Genomic DNA, 24,398 nt, shown 5'->3' on the forward strand with positions numbered 1-24,398 from the left:
ATTAATTCTGACATCGTCTCGTTCATCCAACAAATTTTCACCTCTAAAACTGTCCCTGCTTCCATAAACAAGACCGACATCTCTCTGATTCCCAAAATTCCTTCACCCCAAACCATTTCAAACTTCCGACCCATTAGCCTTTGCAACACTTCTTATAAGATTATCACTAAAATAATTGTCAACCGCCTCAAGCCTCATATGCATAGCATTATTTCCCCTAACCAGGGTAGCTCTATCCCTGGTAGAGGTACTGATTCTAACTACATCATTGCCACTGAGATCCTTCACTCTATCCATTCCTCCAAGAGCAAGCTAGGCTGGTTTGCTCTCAAGCTCGACCTTGAAAAAGCCTTTGATAGACTTGAGTGGGACTTTATCAGAACCTGTCTCTTTTCTGTCAACATCGACACTGATACCATTGACATCATTATGAGTTGCATCTCTTCTACCTCTGTCCACGTTAACCTTAATGGCTCCCCCCTTGACAGTTTCCTCCCCTCTCGGGGTATTAGACAGGGAGACCCCCTTTCCCCCTACCTTTTCACCATCTGCATGGAGGCCCTTTCTAACCTTATCCACCAATCTTGTTGTGACAACGAGTGGTCCCCCTTCCCTCTTGGGAAAGGCGGTGCCACCTTCTCTCACCTTCTCTTTGCTGATGATATCCTTGTCTTTGGGAGAACCTCTGACAAGAACCTTTGTGCCCTCCAGGACACCATCCTCTCTTTCTGCTCCAACTCGGGTCAGAAGATAAATTGTCTTAAGAGTAAAATCATCTTTTCCAAGAATACCCCTCTTTCTGAGATTACTCTTTTCGAGAATGCTCTTGGCATCAAAAGAGCTTGCAACCTCGGAACTTATTTAGGGTTCCCGCTCATGGGCAAAAAGCCAAAGAGATCCGACCTTACCTTCATTGTCAACAATTTACATGCTAAACTTGCTAGCTGGAAATCCCGTTATCTCTTTAGGGCAGGCCGAACCTGCCTTATCAAATCCACCCTAAATGCCATTCCTGCCTATTCTATGCAATGCATCCGTCTTCCCTCCTCTACCCTTCATAACATTGATAAGGTCACTAGGAACTTCCTCTGGTCCAGTGAATCTGCTAGCAAACTCCATCTCATCAATTGGGATACTGTCACTCTCCCCCTAACTCTTGGAGGCCTCGGCCTCAGGGCTTCTAAACCTCTCAACGATGCCCTCTCCATGAAACTTAGTTGGAAGCTTCTTCTTGACAAATCTTCCTTTTGTTCCAAAGCTATCCACAGTAAGTACCTGTCACCCTCACCCCGATCCTTCTCCTCGGGTTCTCACATCTGGAGAAATGTTGGAATCGGGTGGGCCACTCTCCAAAACCATCTCTTTTGGTCAATTGGAGATGGCTCTTCCATTCGTCTCTGGGACGATAATTGGTTCGGCCTGGGTACTCTAAGGAGCGTCATTTCTGGACCAATCTCCCTTCCTTCCTCTGCGGCTATGGTTAACACTATTATCTCGGAGGGAAGATGGTCCCTTGACTCCCTCGATTTTGTCCTCCCGGACAATATCACGCTCCTTATCTCTGCCATTCCCATCCCCTCTTCTCCTCGTCCTGACATCCTCACCACCTCTCTGGCCACTAAAGGTAAATTCTCTCTCATTGATGCTTATCACTCCCTCTCGGTCCCCGCCCACTCCCTGCCCCCCTTTGCCACAGACATGATGTGGCTTTGGAATCTCCCTACTTCTCCTCGTATTAAGGTGTTCCTTTGGCTGATCTGGTGGGACAAAATCCCTCATAAAGTCTCCCTTTTCTCTAGAAATATCCTCCAATGTCAGTCATGTACCCTCTGCCTCAACCCCTCCCTTCCTGAGTCCTCCTTTCACGCTCTCCGTGATTGTAGTTTTGCCTCTAGCGTCTGGGCTCGTCTCGACCCTAATTTTGACTTCACCATTCCCGACCTCAAGCGCTGGATCTTTGATAATTGTACTTCCAGTCGTCCCCATTGGAGCACCCTCTTCTCCTTCTTTATTTGGCGCATCTGGCTTAGACGATGTGACATTATTTTCTCCTCGCGCCCTCCCTTGTCCTTGGACACCTTCTGTAACTCCGTCCGTTCTCAGGCCTTTGCCTGGTCCTCTGCTCATGACCGCCTTACTACCCTTTTGTCTACCATTTCGCCTGTTGCCTGTCGCTATCCTGTTAGCTGGGCCCTCCCTCCGCGTCACTGGCTAAAAACCAATGTTGATGCGGCTCTTTCCTCCTCCTCCTCCTTTGCTAGCTTAGGGTGTGTCACTAGAGATTGGACCGGTACGTGGGTTTTGGGTTGGTCTTCTCGCCTGTTTTCCCCTAACCCGTTTGTTTGCGAGCTCCTTGCCATTCGTGATGGGATTAGACGGTCTATTGGTCTGGGGTTTGATGTCTTGGTTGTTTCTGATTGTTTGGACGCCGTTTCTTCTATTCTTCGGACTGATGCCCCCTGTGGCCCCCATGCTAACATTATCCTTGAGTGTAGGGCTCTTTTGCAGGATTCACCCCGGTTGAAGCTGGGTTTTGAGAGGAGATCGACCAACCGTGTCGCAGACGCCATTGCCCGTTTTTCGCTTCTTGATTCTAGTCCATCCTTGGGTTGTTTTGAGTGGGACTGCGTTCCCTACTGTTTTGGCATTTACGCCTCTTTCCCCCGACCCCCCCCCCCCCCCTGATGTAACTGAATTCGTTTGGTTTTAATTTAATGTTCATCTTCTCCAAAAAAAAAAACAATTTTATATTAAGTACGGAGTAACATTCATAACACGTTTTAGTATATTAAATTGACTGATACATAGAATACTAGTATACGGATGTGGAGATATACACGGGCCGGTCGTCTCAAAATAAATGGAGGTTCGGTGCAACACAAAGAAATGAGGCCCCAAATATAAATGTACAAATGTACTATACTTCAAAATTTATATTGAATTTCATCAATAAAGCTTGTAAATTTGGTGACCAAAACCGGAGACCCGGTTCCGCCGCCCGTGGTTATGTTAAGATTATAGAGAGGAGAATATTTCATGGAAGGATTTGTATTATTGAAGATCTCATGAAAATACATGGACGATATATATAGACGACGATACTCTAAACCCTAGAGACGGTAGCCGTCGTAACTTGTAACCTAACCCTAATGATAGTCGGCCCTAATGGGCCAAATATCCTAATACCCTCCCGCAATCGTAAAGGCAGTACATAGTACGAACTTTACGATTGAAGAATTACAATAAAATTATAATTAATAAAAAAACGTCTTTGCCTTCGGGGCAAGAAAATCAAAATCTTCATCTCTTCTCCATCTTCATTAATTTCTTCGCAAGGTTGGTAAGATAAACGAGTATTAAGACTCGCAAGAAATTTATTCGAACAAGAACGTTAAGTTTTTCGAATTTGTCGAAAATGAGTTAATTTGCAGGAACCCTAATCGAACTTGACAAATATCAATAAAACGGAAATTATCCATTAATTTCAAAATTTGGAGAACGTTGATTTTTTCGAACTCCAAATATATCAATTTAAATACCACCTAGAAGAAGAGAATTTAAATCAAATTTCAAAAGAAAAGGAAGAGATTGCTTCTTTTTTAAAAAAAAAAAAAAAAAATATTTCGACAAAAGAAGTCCGTCGGAATATGACAAATTTGGATCAACCGAAAACATCCGTTTGAATATTGAACGGCAAGAAATAAATAACATCTTCATTGATAACTTCAATGGCGAGCACCGAAAAAAAAAATTGATAACTTCAATGGTGTTATCAAATTGCCATTACACCATCATTGGACAATGAAATTTCTACTTTTTTTTTTCTTTTTTTAGAAACTGTTGATAACTTCAATGGTGTTATCAAATTGCCATTACACCATCATTGGACATTAGGACGAATAAATTTCTACTTTTTTTTTTTAGAAACTGATAACGAAAATCCCGCCGGTGAACGTCATATAGTTTCGCCCCCCGGCAGAAAGCGGAAGCAATTTTTAGAGTCCTCGAGAAAGAGGCTCTGATAAGTTCCGTTATCGGGCCTGGGTCACACCCGTATGGAGGAGAGAGAGAGAGAGAGTCCGGCTTATAAGTTCGAGAGGGTTCCATCCCAAAACCAATTGGCAATGGGTGGAGTAACTCCTTGGTTTATATGATAGACAACTCTCTCCTCTTTTTTCAATGTGGGATACTCACATTTGTCTTTATCATGAGTGAGCCGGACTCTCTCTCCTCCATGCGGGTGCGGCCCAAGCCCGATAACGGAACTTATCATGGTATCAGAGCCCATGGTCGAAAAAACTAAAACAAAGACCTGGCCTGGTATGAAAAATAGAAAAAAAAAAAAAAATTGGGCCAGAAAAATTGCAGTTGGACAAAAGACTTAAAAAAATCCAATCTGCCTGAACAGGGACCTCACATGTGAAGGGGAGTGTCAAGATACAGCTCACCCATGATAAACGCACATGTGAGTATCCCACATTGGAAGAAAAGGAGAAAGTTGACTATCATATAAACCAAGGAGTTACTCCACTTATTGCCAATTGGTTTTAGGATGGAACCTCCTTGGACTTATAAGCTGGACTCTCTCTCCTCCATGCGGGTGCGGCACAGGCCCAATAACGGAACTTATCATGGTATCAGAGCTCATGGTCGAAAAAACTAAAACAAAGACCTGGAAATGAAAAAAAAAAAAAAAAAAAAAAAAAAAAAAAAATCTGGGCCAGAAAAATTAGAGGAAACGTAATAACTCAATAAACCGTTGGGTCAATGAATAACTCAATTAGTAGGGTTCTCAATAAATATTTATAGAGTATAACTGAAACATATCTTGATCAGTGTAATAAAATAATAGGATCTGATATGAACCTTCTGATTATCAGATCTTAATAATATATGAACTTGCATTCCCTCTATAAATAAGAGGAATTAATGATAGTTGATATTATTTGTAAAAATTAATCTAAATGGACATGTAGCTCTCAAAATACAAAACAATGTGGAGGACATGAGAATTTGGCGTCCCTCCTTATCAATCATTTATTTGATTTTAAAGAAAATTGTTAATTACAGCCTTATAAAAACTATTTTTTGAAAATTACAGCCTTATATAATTTTTTTTGAAAATTACAGCCATAATATTACCTTTCTTTGAAAATTGCACCACGATGACGTTTTGGGTGAATTTTGTCAAAAAGTGACTGATATACCCTTGTATATTTGTTTACCTACTTACCCAAATCTTTTCACTCTACCTATCATTTACCTCTTATTTAACCTCAAACCTCTCATCTTCCTCACCATTATTACCAAACATGAAGAACACTAATTACTTTTTGGGGAAAATTAATGATGAAGAACACCATTAATTTATGGTATGTTTGGGAATAGACATTTCATTTGCAAATACATATTTGGTCAAATCTAGTGTTTGGGAGATGAGAGGATTAAATTTCTTCATCAAGGACATAGGCTTGGGCATCCTCCGTCATTTGTTTAGAGTAGCTCCATCATCTCCTCTCTTTGATAGCCTTTTCTAATCTCTCTCTTTGATTACTTATGTTGGGTATTTTTAGCAAATTATTGCAAAAAACAATTCTTTCCATAAATTATTAGATTACTGTTGTTTTCAAACTTACAATAATAAATGAGAATCGATAGTCTAATTAAGAGTTGAGGATTTGAAAGTTTTGGCCGTCTCAAACAGAAGATTTGTATTTTGAACTCCTCATTTCAGATTTTACATAAAATTGAAGTATCCAAACACTACCCAGAAAATAGAACTAATAGAATTAGAAATCAATTAAATTGATTAGGGTAGAATTTAAATATAATGGGTGAATTAGATTAGGTGATTATGTTGAAGAAATGGAGAATTAGAGAAGATGAAGTTGTGAAATCTCATGAAGGGGATGAACATAAGGGGTTATAAAGATTGAAGGTGAGGGTATTTTGGTCTTAAAAAATGAACTTAAGTCACAAAAATTCAAATTTGCGTCAATTTTCTGTCGGAGTTAATGTTTTGGATGTAATTTCTGATCAGAAGTGATATTATGGCTGTAATTTACAAAAAAAATTATATAAGGCTGTAATTTTCAAAAAGTTGTTTTTAAAAGGCTGTAATTAACAATTTTCTCTTGATTTTAATTAAAATTAAAATTAGTAAACCCCTCATAAAGAATAAAAAGGCAAACAAATGATTGAGGCAAAGGGAGTACTTGAGGCGATAAATATTGCATTTCACTAGGGGCAGACGCAGGAATTTTGTGTAAGAGGGCACCGGGAAAAATAAATTAGTACATTATTTTTATCCTAAAAGTATTTTAATACTTTGAAAAAAAATTCTCCTAATGTCGTAGAAATTAAACAAAAAATGGCAAATTAGTTGGTTCGATTATGTTTTATGTTGTTTTTTTCCCTCTAAAATGCTATAGATTTCATTAACGATGCACCATGTATGTAGATAATAAGGGATGGGAAAGTTGGTGCTACTAATTTTTACAATCCAAGTTCTCTAGCATCTTCTTTCAATACCTCAAATATTCAATTTATTTTAAATAACCAAACAAAGCAGATGCTAAAGATTTACTCATTAAAAACACTCAAATAAAGATTGGTTTTCGCTTATTATAGAATATCAGGTCGAAAGAGATACTGCAAAATGTAATACTCTATACTCCCAGAGTATAAACGACTGAAAAACAAACATCGCCCAAATTAAGATCAAAGAATTAAGGAAAATGAGATGGCGCCACCCGGTGAGGCTGAGATTCGGCGCCACCGAGGATATAATTGTAAATTACATTGCTAAATTCACTTTCCTACAATAAAATTTGAATTTTTAGACATTTACTAATTATGAGTAATTTAGAAATATAAATATATCCTTACAAAAAAACAAATTACCCGTAAATTATTCCAATCTTGTTGGCCGGCATTTGCTTGATTTTCTCTAACAAACTCTTCTTTCTCTATCATTTTACTCTATATTTTCTTACTAACGACAATGATAACTTCAAAAAAAAAAACTATGAACTTACCTCATACAAAAGAACCACAAACATACCAAACGCTAAGTTAATGAAAATTTCATTTACAGTCCAATCTGAGTGTATTGTTTAATGAAAACTATTATACGAATCTAAATTAATGAAATGCTACAACAATTACTAAAAGCGGGATTACTTGCTTATATAAATTTCTTATGTTTTTTGTTGATCGATTACGTTAAATTTTCACTTTTGATTTTTGCCTTTTAAATTCATGAAGAGTACGTATACACACACGAAGTTATAATGATTAAAGAAAATGGGCAAAGAGTATTTTGTTTTTGTTGGGATTTTTTTTTTGAAACCCAAAATGGGTAAATTCATTAATGCGAAATAAGCAAACATTCAGCTACCATCGTCAACTGATCAATCCAAACGGTTTTACCAATTACACCAGGTGACATATGCGCGAGAGCATGAGCAACCTCATTGTTCACTCTACTAGTATAGTACCAAACTACAACATTAAACGAAGAACTAATACGGAAAATATCGTCTAGAACTAGAAAGAAAATGCTTCGACCCTGCTTCCTTGACTTGAGAGCATCAACAACTTGCGAGCAATCGCTTTCCACAATAATCGAATCATGGCCCGCCCTCACGGCTTCTTCCATCCCCTCCAACACCGCAATCGCTTCCGCCACATGTGGCTCCCACACTTCTTTCCTATTATGCGACAAACCATATAACACCTTCCCATGCGTATCCCGACAAACCGCCCCAACTCCAACCCCAACTCTGTCCTTAACTCCCACATCAACGTTGATTTTTACCCAGCCTTCCTCCGGTGCAATCCAACCCGCATTATCCACACCCTTCTTCACTCCACCCACGATTCCACTTCCCCTCATAACCTCGCCATCCATCGCAGCCTCCGCCATCACGTCTTCCACTCTCCTTAAAATATGGTCCACCATCGCACGCCCTCCTTCAAACACCACCATGTTTCTCGCTTTCCAAATAACCCAACAACCCACCATCATCTTCTCTCTTTCCATCGCAAGCATATCCCTCCACCACCCCTCCACCCAATCCCGCACTTCAACCCAGCCCGACTCCTCCCTTCCCACCACATTTATCCCCACCCAAACTCCTTGCGCAATAGGACAATCCCGGAAAAGGTGTATACCTGTTTCAAAGGAAGAAAAGCACAACGGACACATAACATTATCACAACCGGCTCGGTTAGCTAAATTTACCTTTGTTGCGATTGTGTTGCTGCATAGCTGCCAGAAAAAGAGTTTGATCCGAGGACATACTTGAGACTTCCACAAACGACTCCAAATCCATTTATCCTTTTTCACACCACTAGTGGAAAAAACCCCTATCACGTCGCGGCTATCATGGCGGTTCTAATAAAAACGTCGCGAAATGTAAAAAAGTTTGGCGGGAACGTATTTTTTATGTTGTAGGAGATCTATTGTGGCGGTTTTATATAAGAACCGACGCGAAAAAATAAATTATTTATGGCAGTTCTATTTAAAAACCGCCATTATATATCTTTTATGGCGGTTTTATTTACAACCGATGGTAATAATGACGCTAAAGATAATGAAAGTTAACGACGGTTCTAGAACCAAACTGCCTTGATAAAATTTTGTGGCGGTTTTATTTCAAATGACATTTGACAGAAAAACCCCTAAAGTGTTACAATAACCTGCACAGATATCCTCTCACACCATTAGACTCACGCCATTACAATAATTTCCCTCTCCAATTTCTAAACTTCAAATCAGGATCCGATCAATCCCTCGCTCTCTCTATCATTCGTCGCATTCAATCCGTATCATCAGAATATTCTACTGATTTAATCAATTAGGGTTTTGTTTTACAATTACCCAACACCCTTTCAGCTTATCTGACTGATTGACGATCACCAGTCCCTCCAACACCACCGCCACCATGACGCTTAATTTGATTTTGGGTTCAAAGATTTAATAATCTCATTTTTAGGGTTCTTCTTTTTTTGCAGTGAAACTGGGGAAATCTAACGATTCATCTACAATTCAATCGCAGAAATACCTCCGGCTTCTTCACTTAGTCATATCTACAAAGGTTTGTTTTTTTTATCTACCCTCCTTTCCTTCTGTTTCTTTCTCATTGTTTCATTGCTTTATTTGCTTCAATTATAATCAATTGCTTATTGTTTCATTTTGTTCAGTATCGTACCAATTGTTTGCTCTACCGTTTCCATTTTGTCAACTGTAGTGCCAGCTATTAAGTGTTTATTGTTAATGATTTTATTATTTGGTCAGTGATTGGGGTAGCTTAAGGTAGTGATAATAATGTTGTAATTCTAATTTTGTTACAGTTTAATTTGAAGATTAATATGAGTTGAATGAGTTAGTAATTGGCACTCGAAAACTAGTAGTCTAGTAGTAGAGAGGCAGTATATCATATGTGGTAGACAACATCGTCTACTGAGGTTGGGTGTGAGCAATTTGTTACAATGATATTTTTGTTGCAGTTGGAGTAGCCTGAATTGATATGGTATGATATGGTATCCCATTTAGTAGTTATTGACAGTCGGCTGATATAATTAGTGGCTAGTTATAGAGATGGCTTTTTCTTCTGGATTGAGTTTTCTCTTGAACGCTAACCATTCCCCCATTCAAACATTGCATTCTAGTCATTGATTTATCATAGGATCATTAAGGCCCCATGTGATATCATTTTAGGATGGTAGAAGGTTGTGTTGGGAAAGAACAATAATGCACAGCTCGACTTCAACATGTATTCAACAGTTATCCAGAATATCACCCTACTTGTAGAATCCATAACTCTCTGGTATTCTAGGATTTTGTTGTACAATTTTCTGAAAAAACCTTCCAGACAACAATTGATACAAACTTTAGCTTACTTGATGAACGTGCTGTGTGAAATAGTTATAGGCCATCATGCTAATATATTTTAAGAGTAAGAATTTTTGGTGGCAGTACGCATTTTAGATGTAACTTCTGCAAATATAGGAAAGAGCAACTATTCTCTTGTGTGATCACTGTTCATTCTCGCTAAGATTTATTCAGAGAACTTTAATCAAGACACTCAGTATTGGAATACTAGAAATCTACTAGCATTTGCTCTGATTGTTTCCGTATAGAACAATGGTTCATGTCTAATTAGTGTCCTACATGAATGATTCAGCTGGTACTGGACATTGAAAGAAGCTATCTGCTGCTGGTCTTACTCATGTTCATCTGCTCCCAACTTTCATTTTGCCGAGGTGGATGATAACAAGGAGAAGTGGAAGTGTGTAGGTAACTTTTCTTTTGTTCATATACGCCCCATATATTTGGTGCTAGTGTGTTATGGTCCCAGTGCGAATTATGATCAATTCAGCTTATGTTAGCATTAATAGAGCTACAATACTCTACTTTTTTTTTTCCAAGACACTCGCTGTATCCTAATTCCTATATTCCTATAGCTCTGTATTTGTCTAGGTATACTTCATTTTTTTTTCTTTTACTTTTATTTGTTTAGGTTTAATTCTGTTTTTTCTAACTTATCTGTTCGTTTTACTAGCAACTAGCTTGATTTTTAAATAGGATTTTACCTCTAGTCGAGTTAGACTTAATTGCGGTCGCCGACTTATTCTCGCTAATAACGTTCATATCTCCTTAAAACATGCTAATATGAAGTTTAAATTTTGAATAATTTGGTCTCTGAATTGCTTTTCAATCGGAGTGTTCTATAGTGCCTTATGGTTGAATTTAATAAGCTGTATTTCTAACTATTGGTTTGCTAAATGTATTATGGCAGGTTCAACAATGCTAATTGACGAGATGAAAGATGTTATATAAGTGTGGGCTATTAAGTGTTTATAGAACATGGAATGTTGATTAGTTTATTAACTAAGATGTGTATGTGATTATTTATACACTTGGATGTATAATTTTGAACATCGAAATTATTGTTCTATTGTTCGGATGATATGCAAGTTCATTGGTTGACATTCTTTTGTATGCATTGTTAGCTTATTTTGCTATTTGGCTTGTTAAATTTATAAGATATTGCTACCGAATTTTGGTAGCAAATAATTTTTTTTTTAAAAAAAATATCTATGGTGGCGGTTCGTAAGTAAGAAACGCCACTATTAGTTCACCTTTAGTGGCGGTTGTTTACTAACAACCGATGTCATAATTACCTTTAGTGGCGCTTTTTTAACAACAACCGACATTATAGAAAACATGTAGTGGCGGATTGTGGTACAAAGTTATTATTGAAATACTTATGGCGGCGGTTTTCAAACAATAACCACTATTTTTTTTTTTTTTTTGGTCTCACGAAGCGCGCACAAAGTCGCATTACAATAAGGGGGAAGGGGGATTCGAACCTGAGACCTATTGTCCACAATACCTCCGTCTTAACCACTAGACTAAGACATCCTTGGTATTAAATAAGTTTATAATGGCGGTTTTGTGTAACAACGCCCACTATAGGGGAGCTATTGCGACGGTTCAACAATCGCCCACAACCGCCGTAAAGTTTATACGACGTCGTGCGACGGACCCTAAATCTCTAACAACCGCCATAAAAGGTCATTTATAACTGCCACCATAGGGGGTTTTTCTACTAGTGCACGATGATGGTTCCGCCATACTCAAGTCGACACCCTCAAGAAGCCTATATGCCGACTTTACCGTATATATACCATCCCGCTCAACACACCAAAACCACGAGTCCCCTTGCTGCCCCATACTCAGCCGTATAGTCCGCACCCGCTCTTGTTCAAAAGGTAACAAATACAAAGTGAGTTTTTGTTCATCCCATGCCTGCCCATTCTCCAACATCAGCTCCGAAACCATTAAAGCGTTTGGGTCTCCAAAACACGGTGATAGAACTCGGCCTGTCTGCGTCCCTGAAATCCATTCGTCCTTCCAAATATAAGTATCAGCCCCATTTCCAATTCTCCTTCGAAGCCCAATTACACCACCTTGCGTGCCCCAAGAATTCCCCACCATGTATAGCTAGGGTTGTGCCCGAGTCTCGCCTCAAGAAAAGAGCCATTACCGTAATATTTACTCCTCGTCAGTCTAGCCCACAAGCATTCCGGGGAAGTGAGCAACCTCCAAGCTTGCTTGCCAAGTAATAACGCTTGGTTCGATTTCAAAAAATCACGAAAGCCCATGCCCCCCATATCTTTTGGCTTGCACAACCGCTTCCACGCGACCCACAGTATCTTCCGTCGCCCATCCGCGCTCCCCCACCAGAATTTCGAAACCAAAGCTCTCAACTCATCACAAAACGTAGCTGGTAATTGAAAAATACTCATTACATAAGTAGGGATAGAATTGGCCACAACCTTTATCAAAATCTCCCTACCTGCCTTAGACAATATCTTACCACGCCAACCTTGCAACCGTTTATTAAGCTTATTTGGAATAATATCCAAAACCGGTTTTTTAGACTTGCCAATAACCGTAGGTATGCCTAAATAACGGTCCTGCTCGTCCACTATCCGAACTCCAAGCCTCCCTGTTATACTCACCCTCCTCTCCTCCGAAACCCTTTTGCTATACGAGACCGTCGTTTTGTCCAAGTTTACAAGTTGACCAGACGCCCTCTCATAGACCCTAAGAATGGCACTCAACCGCTCCGCCTCCATCACACCAGCTCGAAGGAAGAATATGCTATCATCGGCAAAAAAAAAGTGGGTAATCATAGGAGCATGGTTCGAAATTCGAAAGCCCCTTATCGTATTATTCTCTACAACTCTCCTTACAAGGCTCGAAAGGAACTCCGCACAAAGGATAAAAAGATACGGAGACAAAGGGTCCCCCTGACGAAGTCCCCTCTCCGGTGTAAACACTTCTTTTGATGTCCCATTAATTAAAACCGCTGAAGACACAGTAGAGACACATTCCAAGACCCTCCCCACCCAACGCCTCTCAAAGCCCATCGCCCTAAGCACCCCTTCCAGAAAATCCCATTCCACTCTATCATATGCTTTGGCCATATCCAATTTGACAGTCATAGCCCCATCCGAACTCTTCGAAAGCTTCATGTGGTGAAATAACTCGAAAGCGATCAAGACATTATCCGTAATAAGATGCCATGGGGTGAACGCACTCCGATTCTCCGCAATAATATCACCAAGAAAAACTTTCAACCAATTAGCTAGAACTTTTGATATTAGTTTGTATATAACATTACATAAGCTAATTGGTCAAAAGTCTTGAATTTTGTCAGGTGCTTTTTTCTTTGGGATCAAAACGATGTGAGTATGGTTTAGTTCATGCGGCATAGGCTCCCTTTCCAGCACTCCAATCACAGTACTGGTAACCAACGACCCCACAATATGCCAGTACGTCTGATAAAACAATCCATTCATCCCATCCGGCCTAGAGCTTTAAGGGGATGCATTTGATTTAACGCCTTAATTACTTCCTCCGCCTGATAGTCACGCCTCAAGATAGTGTTCACTCTCCGTCACTCTCCCCTCTACCCCTCTGAAAATATCCCCAAAGTCCCGCTGATCAGACGCCTTAAACAAGCCCTCAAAATAACTAGTCGCCACTCGTGATACCGCCTCATCGCCCACTCGGACCACCCCACCATCATCCACTAACTTCCCTATGTGATTCTTAGCCCTTCGCTGCTCAGCTTGTCTATGAAAGAACCCGGTATTGCGATCCCTGTCTTTAAGCCATAGGGCTCTCGATCGTTGCCTCCAAAACTGTTCCTCCTGCCTACAAAGATCAGCTACCTCGCTTACTAATTTCCGCCGCTTTTTCACCTCTGCAACCGAACGCCCACCCTCATTTAGTTTAGAAATATGTTGTCTCTTCGTCGCAATAGCCTTAACAATTTTCCAATGCTAACCTTCTTCCAAGATTGAAGCTCCTTCGCACTTGCACCGAGGGCATTCATCACATCCCAACCCCCACGCTCAAAACCCCTCCGAATCGCTTCCTCACAACCATCTTCCCCCACCCATACTTTCTCAAATCGAAACTTGTGCATACCTTCCCTCTTCACTTCCCTTTTATCAAACACAAGCTTAATTGGCGATTGATCAGACCATTCCCGCTCCATATGGATCAAAAGAGAATACGGGAACCTCTCAAGCCACTCATTAGTTCTCATAGCCCTATCAATCCTACTCTGCCTGTTCGTGTCCCCCGTTTGCCCATTATCCCATATGAACGCATAGCCCTCGAACTGCAAATCCACTAACCCACAATCATCCATAGCATCTCGGAAGTTGTTCATTTGCCACTGAGCTCGGCTACCTCTCTTCATTTCGTTTGCAGATAAGATCTCATTATATAATTATGAAAATTATATAATTAATTTCGTGGTAAAAAAATGTTATTTTAAGAGTATAAGTTTTATATCATTTACACATATTTTAATTATGATAAAAAAAAACGTACGGATATTAATAGAGTATAGGTGTGAAAAATGTGGCGTACTTCCAAGTATATTATTTGTCTCACGTTGAAAAATAATGTAGATGTGATTAATATATTACGAATAAATAGTTGAATTGTCTCACATCAAAAGATTGTCATAGGGTGAATTGTCCACATCAAAAGATTATTATCACAAGCTGAGTTGATCCTATGATTATAAATAAGAGTTATCATTGAAACTTAGGTATCAACACAGAATCTTTTATGTCTCTCAAGATTGTCATCAATCAATACTATATATTAAATCCAGAAACCAAGGGACTTTAATGTAATTAAAGAAAGTTATACAAATTAATTATACTATATAGTTTTAAATCAATAGCACCGTGTGATGGACCCGAATAAGGGATCTCAATGCAAATATTATATAGTTTGAGTTAAAATTAAATTATATAGAAGCTTGGTAATTTTCCTAAACATGGTCAATTTCCTTAAAATAAAATAATTAATTAAGATGGTCAATTTTCTTAAAATAAAATGATTAATTAATATGGTCAATTTCAAGGAGACCAAAAGAAAAAAATGCCTGATAATTTTCCTAAATATTTATAGAAGACTAGAAGATGGTCAGTTTCCTTAAAATAAAATAATTAATTAGTATGAACATGTACACTTATGGTATTAATTATTATCATCAAAATATTATATATTAAATTTAAAATTTATGCAATTTTATTAAACTTTATAGTTTAATGTATAGAGATGTTAATTATTTAACATACAAAAATATAATAAGTAGGTTATAAATAATTCAAGTTAGATTTCATAATATATAATATTGCATAATTCTTTCGATTTGATTTAATGCACATATGTAATATATTTATATAAATATATAATCCTCTTAAAATTGCATGTCTAAGTAGTAAAAGTAATTTCGTTAGTAAAGAAAAGAATTGTAGTAACATAGGATATAGTTATATGATAATAATCACTCATTTGAATAGTAAAAGTAACAATATTATCAACGAGATTAGTGAGAGTGGTAGAAACAACAACGGGAGTAGTGAAATAATCAATATTAATGCGGTAATAGTGAAAGTAACAATAATTACGGCGGGAGTAGTGAAATTATCAATGATTACGGGCAAGTAGTGAAATGTTATTACTATTGTTTCATTAATAAGAGTAAAATATTAATAGCGATAGTAGTGAATTTGTCTCAAAATTTATTTCATCGTAATTTTAGGATATGTTATAAAAAATATATTAATGATAAATTCATGGGTTATGCAACTTTAAGTACTTTTATTTAATGGAAAAAAAATTAATGGTAAGTAGAGGTAGCCCGGGCGAAGCCGGGCACCAATACTAGTACTATATATTAATTCCAGAAACCAAGGGACTTCAATGTAATTAAAGAAATCTATACAAATTAATTATACTATATAGTTTTAAATCGATAAAGACCGTGTGATGGATCCGATAAAGGGATCTCAATGTAAATATTATATAGTTTTGGTTAAAAGTATAATATACAGATTCCTTGATAAAAAATATTTATGGAAATTACATTAAATTAAAGTAATTATATTTAGAAAATACAAGAATATAGTGATTTTCCTTAAAATTAACATGCCCCACTTATGGAATTAATTAGTATCATCGTAGAATTATACATTAAATAAATGTAGTAAAAGTAATAGTAGTAGCAACGAGATTAATAAAATTAGCGGTAGTAATGTGGGAGTAGTGACAGTTATAATAATGATAGTGAGAGTAGTGAAAGTAACTACGAATGTAGTGAAAGTAACAAAGGTAACAATGAGAAAAAGTATGAACAATTAAATAATCAATCGACTCAAGAAAATATTTTATTTATTTAAATATAGGCCGGATAAAATTAACGAGAATAATGAATTTAACGAAAAAAAATAGAGGAATTAGTAAAAGAAACAATAGTAACCACGGGAGTAGTGAACGTAATGATATTCAAAAAGAATGTCGTGAAAGTAATAATATTAATAGCGGGGTAGTGAACGTGTCTCATAATTTGAAAATAAATTTTACATTTCATCATAATTACAAGATATGCCGTAGTTAAATATATTACAAATAGTAAACGTGTGAGTTAGACAACTCCGACATAGTTTATTTCATTGAAAATAAAATTTAACGTTAAACGGAGGTAGCCCGGGCGAAGCCGGACACCAAACCTAGTAATACAAACAATAACACACAAATATTAAGCACGTAAATCTTTATAAAGGGGTTATATATTAGTGATATTATAATATGTTTATTTAAAAAAATTATGAAAATAATATAATTAGATTCGTGGTAAAAAAATGTTATCATTAGAGTATATTTTTCATATAATTTGCACATATTTTAATTATGATAAAAAAAATTGAAAAAAAAACGTACGAATATTAATAGACTAGATTTAATGCCCGTGCGATGCACGGGCCGCTTGTACTTGTATGTTTTATAAGCAGTTGTTGAACATTATGTTTATTATAATGTATTATCTCGATCTTTTTGGCTAAAAGAAGCTGAACTGAATTGAATGAACCGAATCAAGCTAAACTAAGCAGCCAACAACCTTGCACTAATTTTAATTTGATCGGACTTCACACTTCCTGTCTAAGTCTCTTTGCTTGTCAAATATGTATGATCCTCTCTTTAAATTGTTACTTATGTCGCCCAACTTTTCTCATATCTTACGGGACGGGGGCGTACTTACCTATTTAGTCGTTGATTCTTTTTTTTTTTGTTCATGAATGTAAAACGTTTTAGACTTCTACCGGAAGTATTAGTCAAGCATCATGGAAAGTATTATAATCATCCAAGATTCTTAAGGTGTGTTTGGATTGAGTGATTTGGAGGGAAAAGAAAGGGAGGGAGAGTAGGGGATTTAAAATTCCTTGTTTGGATAGGAAATGAGGGTGGAGGGAAATGGAGGGAGAGAGATTTGGAGGGATCCAATTTCCCTCTTCCAAGCCTAATCAAAATCTCTCCACAATAGGCAAGATTTGGAGGGAAATTGTATCCAAACAACCACACTCCATTGCCCCTCCCCCGCCCTCCTCTCCCTTTTCCTTCCCTCCTCCCTCTTCTCCCTTTTCCTCCACTTTTGCTATCCAAACACACCCTAAGGGTGTAGGGTGTGTTTGGATTGAAAGATTTGGAAGGAAAAGAAAGGGAGGGAGAATAGGAGATTTAAAATCCCTTGTTTGGATAGCAAATGAGGGTGGAGGGAAATGGAGGGGGAGAGATTTGGAGAGATCCAATTTCCCTCTTCCAAGCCTAATCGAAATCTCTCCACAATAGGCAAGATTTGGAGTGAAATTGTATACAAACACCCACTCTCCATTCTCCCTCCCCTTCCCTTCTCTCCCTTTCCCTTCCCTCCTTCCCCATCTCCTCCCTTTCCCTTCACTTTTGCTATCCAAACACACCCTTAATAAACTCCCTAAATAAATGAAAACTCTACGTAAGTTGTCGCATTGTAGGTTAGATCAACATTTGTAAATTAATTGGCTCCTAAAATCTTTAAATTACTTTTGTATTTTGTATTGTTGAGAGATAAATGTACGCCCTGTTCTTTCTAACTTGATTGCAACTCTTTTCAGTTCAACTTAGTTTTATTCAGTCTATATCACTTTTATTCAAATTAACTGTTAATTTAGCTTAATTCAATTTAGCTCATCTCTATTTAGTTAATTTCAACTCCGTGCATCCGTCTTAGCAGTTTTTAAAAGTAAGAGTATAGAATATGGCTTGAAAGTTAGTTTGAAAAGTTTAACTATACTCTTTATATAATATCTCAACCACATAATCTTTTCTAAAACTCATTCGAAGCAATTTGTAAAAGTTGAATTTCTGGGTGTCAATTGAAAAAGTGTTATAATTGTTTGAAGTATAACATTTTTTTTTTTTTTTTTTTTTTTTTTGCAAGCAAGGGAAATGGCTTTCCTTTCAAACCTTATTGGATCCGCCTAGTCAGAACTATGACGAGTGTCTTTACACCAGAGATCATAAGGAGAGTCCGGCGAGCCCAAACCTTGAGGATACGCGACAGCACGGAAAGCCGGCACCTCGTTCAACAGACCCATAGGGCCACCGTGCAAATACCACAGCACTCCCGTCTAGGGTATCGAACCCGGGACCTCAAATTGAGGATGCAGCACCTTACGGCACTTCCGGATACCACTTTTGCTATCCAAACATCACTTCTTTTCTTTTGTTTACCTTTAATTAAAATACCTCCACAACCAATAAAAATGGTAAATAAATGAATGATATGGAGATAGTATTCTAATCCCACAAAAATTTTAAAGAGACGATATCTCAATAGCGTTATTGACAAACCTCTCACATAATAAGGGGAGGGAATTTAATTTCAAATTGTTCGTGTGCTATATCTCATATGGAGTACTAAAATAGTAAAACTATCACAGTTTTAGATTAACCAATCGTGAATGTTATAAGTAAGACTGTAAGAGTATAACAAAATAGTATTGTCCCTATTGACCATTTGGGCATATTATTTGTTAATGAGCCCATAACAACACCGGATAATTAACATTGAATTATTAGACGCTAACAATTATCCTAATTTTAGTATTAGTAGCATCCGTCTACAATAAACCTCCAATGCAATCTTAGATGCTCTTAGTTTGACAACGACCGACTCAATAATTTGGTTCGGGCTTCTCACTTTCTCACTTCCGTTCTTTTCTTAAATCCTTTCGAGTCACTTAACCCTTTTAATTACGTGATGTAACCAAGGGAATTATTCCACAATACAATAATAAGGAAGTGTTAAAATACGGACGGTATCCAAAACAAACTTGAAGTAGAATTCCTTTTGATAAAAGTAACCTTTTAGTTCGAACCCCTTCTTGTTTCCACCAAAGCAAAAAAGCTGCGTAAACTAAAATACAAAAATGGCGCAGTCATATCTTAAGCATCAAATTAATCACGATTAGTGCAAAACACTTACTTGACCTCGAATATAACTAAGCTTTTGTTTTTTTTATAACGAAACCATATTAAGTTTCTTGTGCTTGGAAATTCTATTTCGTTTTATATATAGCTTCAAGGCCAGAGTTGTATACCTCTAATCTGACATCTTAAACTCGTTCTATTAGATCATTACCGTAATATTGTGAGAGATATTACTCTTATTAATAAGATCTAATAAAATATACTTTGATCGATTTAAAAATCAGTGACATTATGATGTTCAAGGAAAAAATTAAGAATCAAAACCAACAAAATAATACTCCTTATAAAATAGAATGATACCGCTTAAGTTTGTCGATGCCCAACACCTGAAAAAAAAAAAAACATAGATAAGTCATAACAAAATTTGAAATAGCAAAAACAAAAAAACTTTAAGATTAATAAAATATGATGAATCTACTATCGTATACAGATCAAATACACAAAACAATATCGCAAACTTGAAAACTAAATGATACATAAACGAAAGAATAACTGAAAAAGTAAAACGATCTGATCTAGGTATGACAATTAAATCTATCTTTATATAGTCTAAGGTTATTGAGTTGTTGTAGGATACTAACTTAGAATTTGACAACAATAACAATGTTATTACTATAATACTTCTTCTTATCCGCTATTGAGAATGCTCATGCCAATTAATGTCTTTTGTCGCATCTTTAGAAGAAGTCTCCAATTCTACCTAAAATATAAGATTACTAGTTTTAAACCCGTGCAAAATTGCACGGGTATGTATTTGGGCCAGTATTAATGTTTTTAGATGTATATTTGTTTTTGTATTTCTATTGTACTTATCTAGTTTGTCTAAATCTACGATCTACATAATTTATGTTTAAATTTGTTACAAACACGTGTTTACATACAGTGGTTTATAACGAAATAAAGTAATCTACTCTTGTAAATAAAAATTGCATACATAAAAAACTTTACATCCGGGTAAAGAAATATAATCTAATATAATCAACTTTAACATATGTATATAATTCATTTGCGTTTTATGTTCGATCCCGTATATAAATGTTATTTCTTCTTGAAATTATGTAATTTTATTATTATGTAATTTTGTTTTAAAATTTATGTAATTCAATTTCATTTACTCGTATTTGTAATTCATTTTGCGTATATGTTATTAATTTTATTTACACGGAATGTATAAAATTATTTCATAATATTAATTCATAGAATTTTTTTCACAATATTATTTCATAGAATTTGTTGTAAGACAGAATTTATCGCATGTTTGAAAAGACGGAAATCTGAAGAAATAAATACATTGCACACTCACGGGTCCCACCATAACATGAATTTCAAAAAAAAAAACTGCAATAATGACGTGGCGCGCTGAGGATTGAGTATTGTCTTTTGTATTAATATAGATAAGATTATATACATATCAACCTAATTTTATCTTTAGCATTATCATCATATTTATTTCTTTATCATTAGGTTATTTTAAAAATTCACACAATTTTGTAAAATTTGGACTCTCTGTAATCGCTCGAAAAAAGCTTCCTTTATTAATATAGATAGATAGTATAGTATTTTCTCATTATTAAACCGGGTTTGATGTCGAATTAGGTGCGAAATATATGGTGTACTTCTATATTTATCCCACATTGAAAAATAATGTATGTGTGATGAATATACTACATATAAATAGTTGAATTGTCGCACATCCAAAGATTATCATAAGGTGGGGGTGATCTCGTGATTATAAATACAAATAATTAGACATAAGATGTAAGATTATAACTAAGTTAATTATCTCGTTGTAACGCACAAGTGTCAAACTAGTATGAGCAATAAAAATAACAATATTAACGATGGGCATAGAGAAAGTAATAGTAACAACAACGAGATTTATGAAATTAACATTATTAAATGGGGGAGTAGTGAAAGAACACAAAATCTCATTATAGACGGCACATATCCGTCTATTACGGGCCAAATACAATACCACATTTCTAATAAGACAAACAATAAGTGGGGTGGTGGGGCCAAAAATTTCACCACTTTCAAGCTATTTGACCCGTCTTTAGTTATAGACGGATATCGATATATCCGTCTATAACAAGACTAGCTAGTAAAAGAAATGGTAATGACGGTGGGAGTAGTGGAAATAACAGTAGTCACAACAAATGTAACGAAAGTAATAGTATGAGTGGTAAAATATTTTATTTATTTAAATAAGAATTTGACAAAATTAACGGGAATTGATATAACGGTAAAGATAGCGTGAATAGTCAAAGTAATATGATAGGTAGAATTTTAGTTGCTTTTTACCCCCCATTTATACATTACTCCGACTCGATTTTGTGTGCTTAAATGAATAAATAGCTCATTTAGTTACTAATTTATAATAATTAGTCGTCTTAGTTAGAATTAATAATTAATCGGATTCTTGTTAATATTAGTATTACTATTACTTTACTATAATAATGTGTAGGTAAGGAGGAATAATTGACACGGAGTCCGAGTAAAATGAGACGGAAATAAAGCGGATTAAGACGGAGTCACGTGAAATGGTGGAAGAACGTGTGGAATCATGCCCTCACAAAGTCAAAGTTTGGCTATTGTTTTACCAAAACTTCCCTTTTACCCTGCTCCTTTGTTGAATTCATCACCAAAAATGCAAATTAATTAAGAGTAAATTAACAATTATTCCTTTTTATATACCACTTTTGTAAAATAACTTTTTAGTAATTTACTCCACAAAATGTTCTCGCTTCAAAAGTTGCACCCATTTCGTCTTTCCGGTGAAAAAACTTTTTTTATGACCGTTTTGCCCTTGGTATATTCTTTTTTTTCTTTCTTTGGTCCTTTGTTCTGTACTTCTGTCATCCTCTCATTCAATTCAACCATTCCTCTCCCACATTAGACCACCATTTCTGTCACCTACTTCCTCCTCATCTCAACATCATCTACCTCGACACACCAAGATCACGACCATCTACTCTCCCTTGCAACACCACCCTCGACATCATCAACTACCATCACCATGGCTGCCATTCACTTAATCAATTCCGATTCAGTGTCGAAATTCCGTGCTCTGTCAATCATTCTCTCTAGAATTCCGCTCTCACAAGCTCCTTCTCTGGAATCCGCTCTCGCAGCCAAAGATCCTCTTTTCTAATTAATAGCGTTTCTTTTAACCTCGCTAATATGCCTAAAATGAAGCATCAATGGCTTTGTCCCAAGATTTTGTCCACTTAATCAATTCCGATTTCGTAGACTTTTTCGTCCCTTCCAGGCCATGAACACAATGGCTTTGTCCCCCGAAGAAGCATCATTTTCATAACCTGGCATCTAATTCTAGGCCTAATATGATCCGTACTGCCGTACATTCTTCATTACAAATTTTCAGGTTTTTTTTTTTAATTTGAAATTGAGGTTTTTTTTATCAAGTTTTGGGGATAAAATTAGAAATTTTATGTTGAAAAGAGGGGGGAAATGGACATATTTGTCGGTATAACATGAGCAAGATGAGTACAAATTCTTACATTATGAGCTTGAAGAGATGTAGAAGGGAGAGAGAAACCTCAATTGTATAAAAACATAAAAAAGGGCAAAACAGTCATAAAATTAGTCTTTAAATCAGAAAATTTGAATTTTGACGGAAATTGTCCCCTGAATGCGTAAATGGGTGCAACTTTTGCAGCAAGAATATTTTGTGGTAGTAAATTATTAAAAAGTTTTCATAAGGAGTTATTTTAAAAAAAAGTCGTATATAAAAGGGAGTAATTGTTAATTTACTCATTAATTAAATACATATACTTCTACACCAAAGTCAAAATCATGCCTCACAAAACAATTGACGCCTTTGTTACTTTCGTCGCCATATCCAATTCATTATTAAAATCACCATGACCACTCATTCATCATCATCAATTCACCATCACCACTCAAATTGACGAAGACCCGACCTGAAATCTCAACTCGAAACCAAGATCAACCAACACCAATCGAGCAAAGATGAAGCCCAAACCGAGTTCAGCCATCGAGTTAACAATTTCCATATTTGCAACCATCGATTGAAATCAATGTTGCCGAGGGTGTAAATTATACCCGGACGGGCGAAATTATGCCCGGTCTGGTGTTTGTTGTGCGTCGTTTTTAATAGCAGCATGATTTCCTCCTTCCTCTGCCAACCGTTGCACATATCTTCACCTTACATGGAAACAATCCTCCTTTTCCTTATATGTATATTTTATAGCTGTTGCACATATTCCCTTCCGTAAATACTATAGCTATAGTTCTACTATAAATAGGCTTGTATTTTTCTTACCAAAACACAATTGAGAAAATATAAATATATACAATATTTACCCATATCACAATTCTATTATGGTATCAGAGCCCAATGTTTAGTCCTGGGTTGTGAGGCGAAGACGGGTCCGAAAAGCGACGACGTTCCCGTCCGACGAAAAAACTGGGCCACTATTTAGCGGGTCCGAAAAGCGACGACGTTCCCGCCCGACGAAACAGGTTCGAAAAACTACGGCGTTCGTGTCAATCGATCGAAAAGGAGACCTTACATGTGAGGGGGCGTGTGAAGAATCACATGTAGGTCTCCCACATCGGAGAAATAGAGAAGAGTGATCTAGCTTATAACCCAAGAGGCTACTCCTCCCATTGCCAATTGGTTTTGGGATGGAACCTCCTTGGACTTATAAAGTGGACACTCTCTCCTCCTCGATGGGCCTGGCCCAGGCCCATATGCGATCTAATATGGTATCAGAGCAATGACGAAGCTCATGCCTGTCACATAGGTACCCTTGATAAAACCGAACTCTGGCATCGGCGTTTGGGTCATCCATCTTCCGTTTTCTTCATTTTCTTAACAATAATAAAACTGCTTTTCATAGCAAATATTGTGACATTTGCATTCGGGCGGAACAAACCCTAGAACAATTTTCTTTAAGCACAAACATTGCAGACGGTCTTTTTGATTTGGTACACTGTGACT

General features: G+C 36.7%; 2 long non-coding RNA genes across 2 annotated transcripts in view; both read left to right on the top strand.

Moving 5' to 3' along the window:
* The window catches only part of LOC141606386 (uncharacterized), a 130,794-nt gene that overhangs the window by 81,982 nt on the left and 24,414 nt on the right, over positions 1-24,398 (top strand). The window lies entirely within an intron of this gene.
* Positions 8,649-11,004, top strand: LOC141609349 (uncharacterized). Its single transcript, XR_012527371.1, has 3 exons — positions 8,649-9,101; positions 10,191-10,303; positions 10,806-11,004. It is a non-coding gene; the product is annotated as an uncharacterized LOC141609349 (long non-coding RNA).

This window comes from Silene latifolia, chromosome 10 (genome assembly GCF_048544455.1).
Source record: "Silene latifolia isolate original U9 population chromosome 10, ASM4854445v1, whole genome shotgun sequence".
In the NCBI taxonomy this organism is placed as follows: Eukaryota; Viridiplantae; Streptophyta; class Magnoliopsida; order Caryophyllales; family Caryophyllaceae; genus Silene; species Silene latifolia.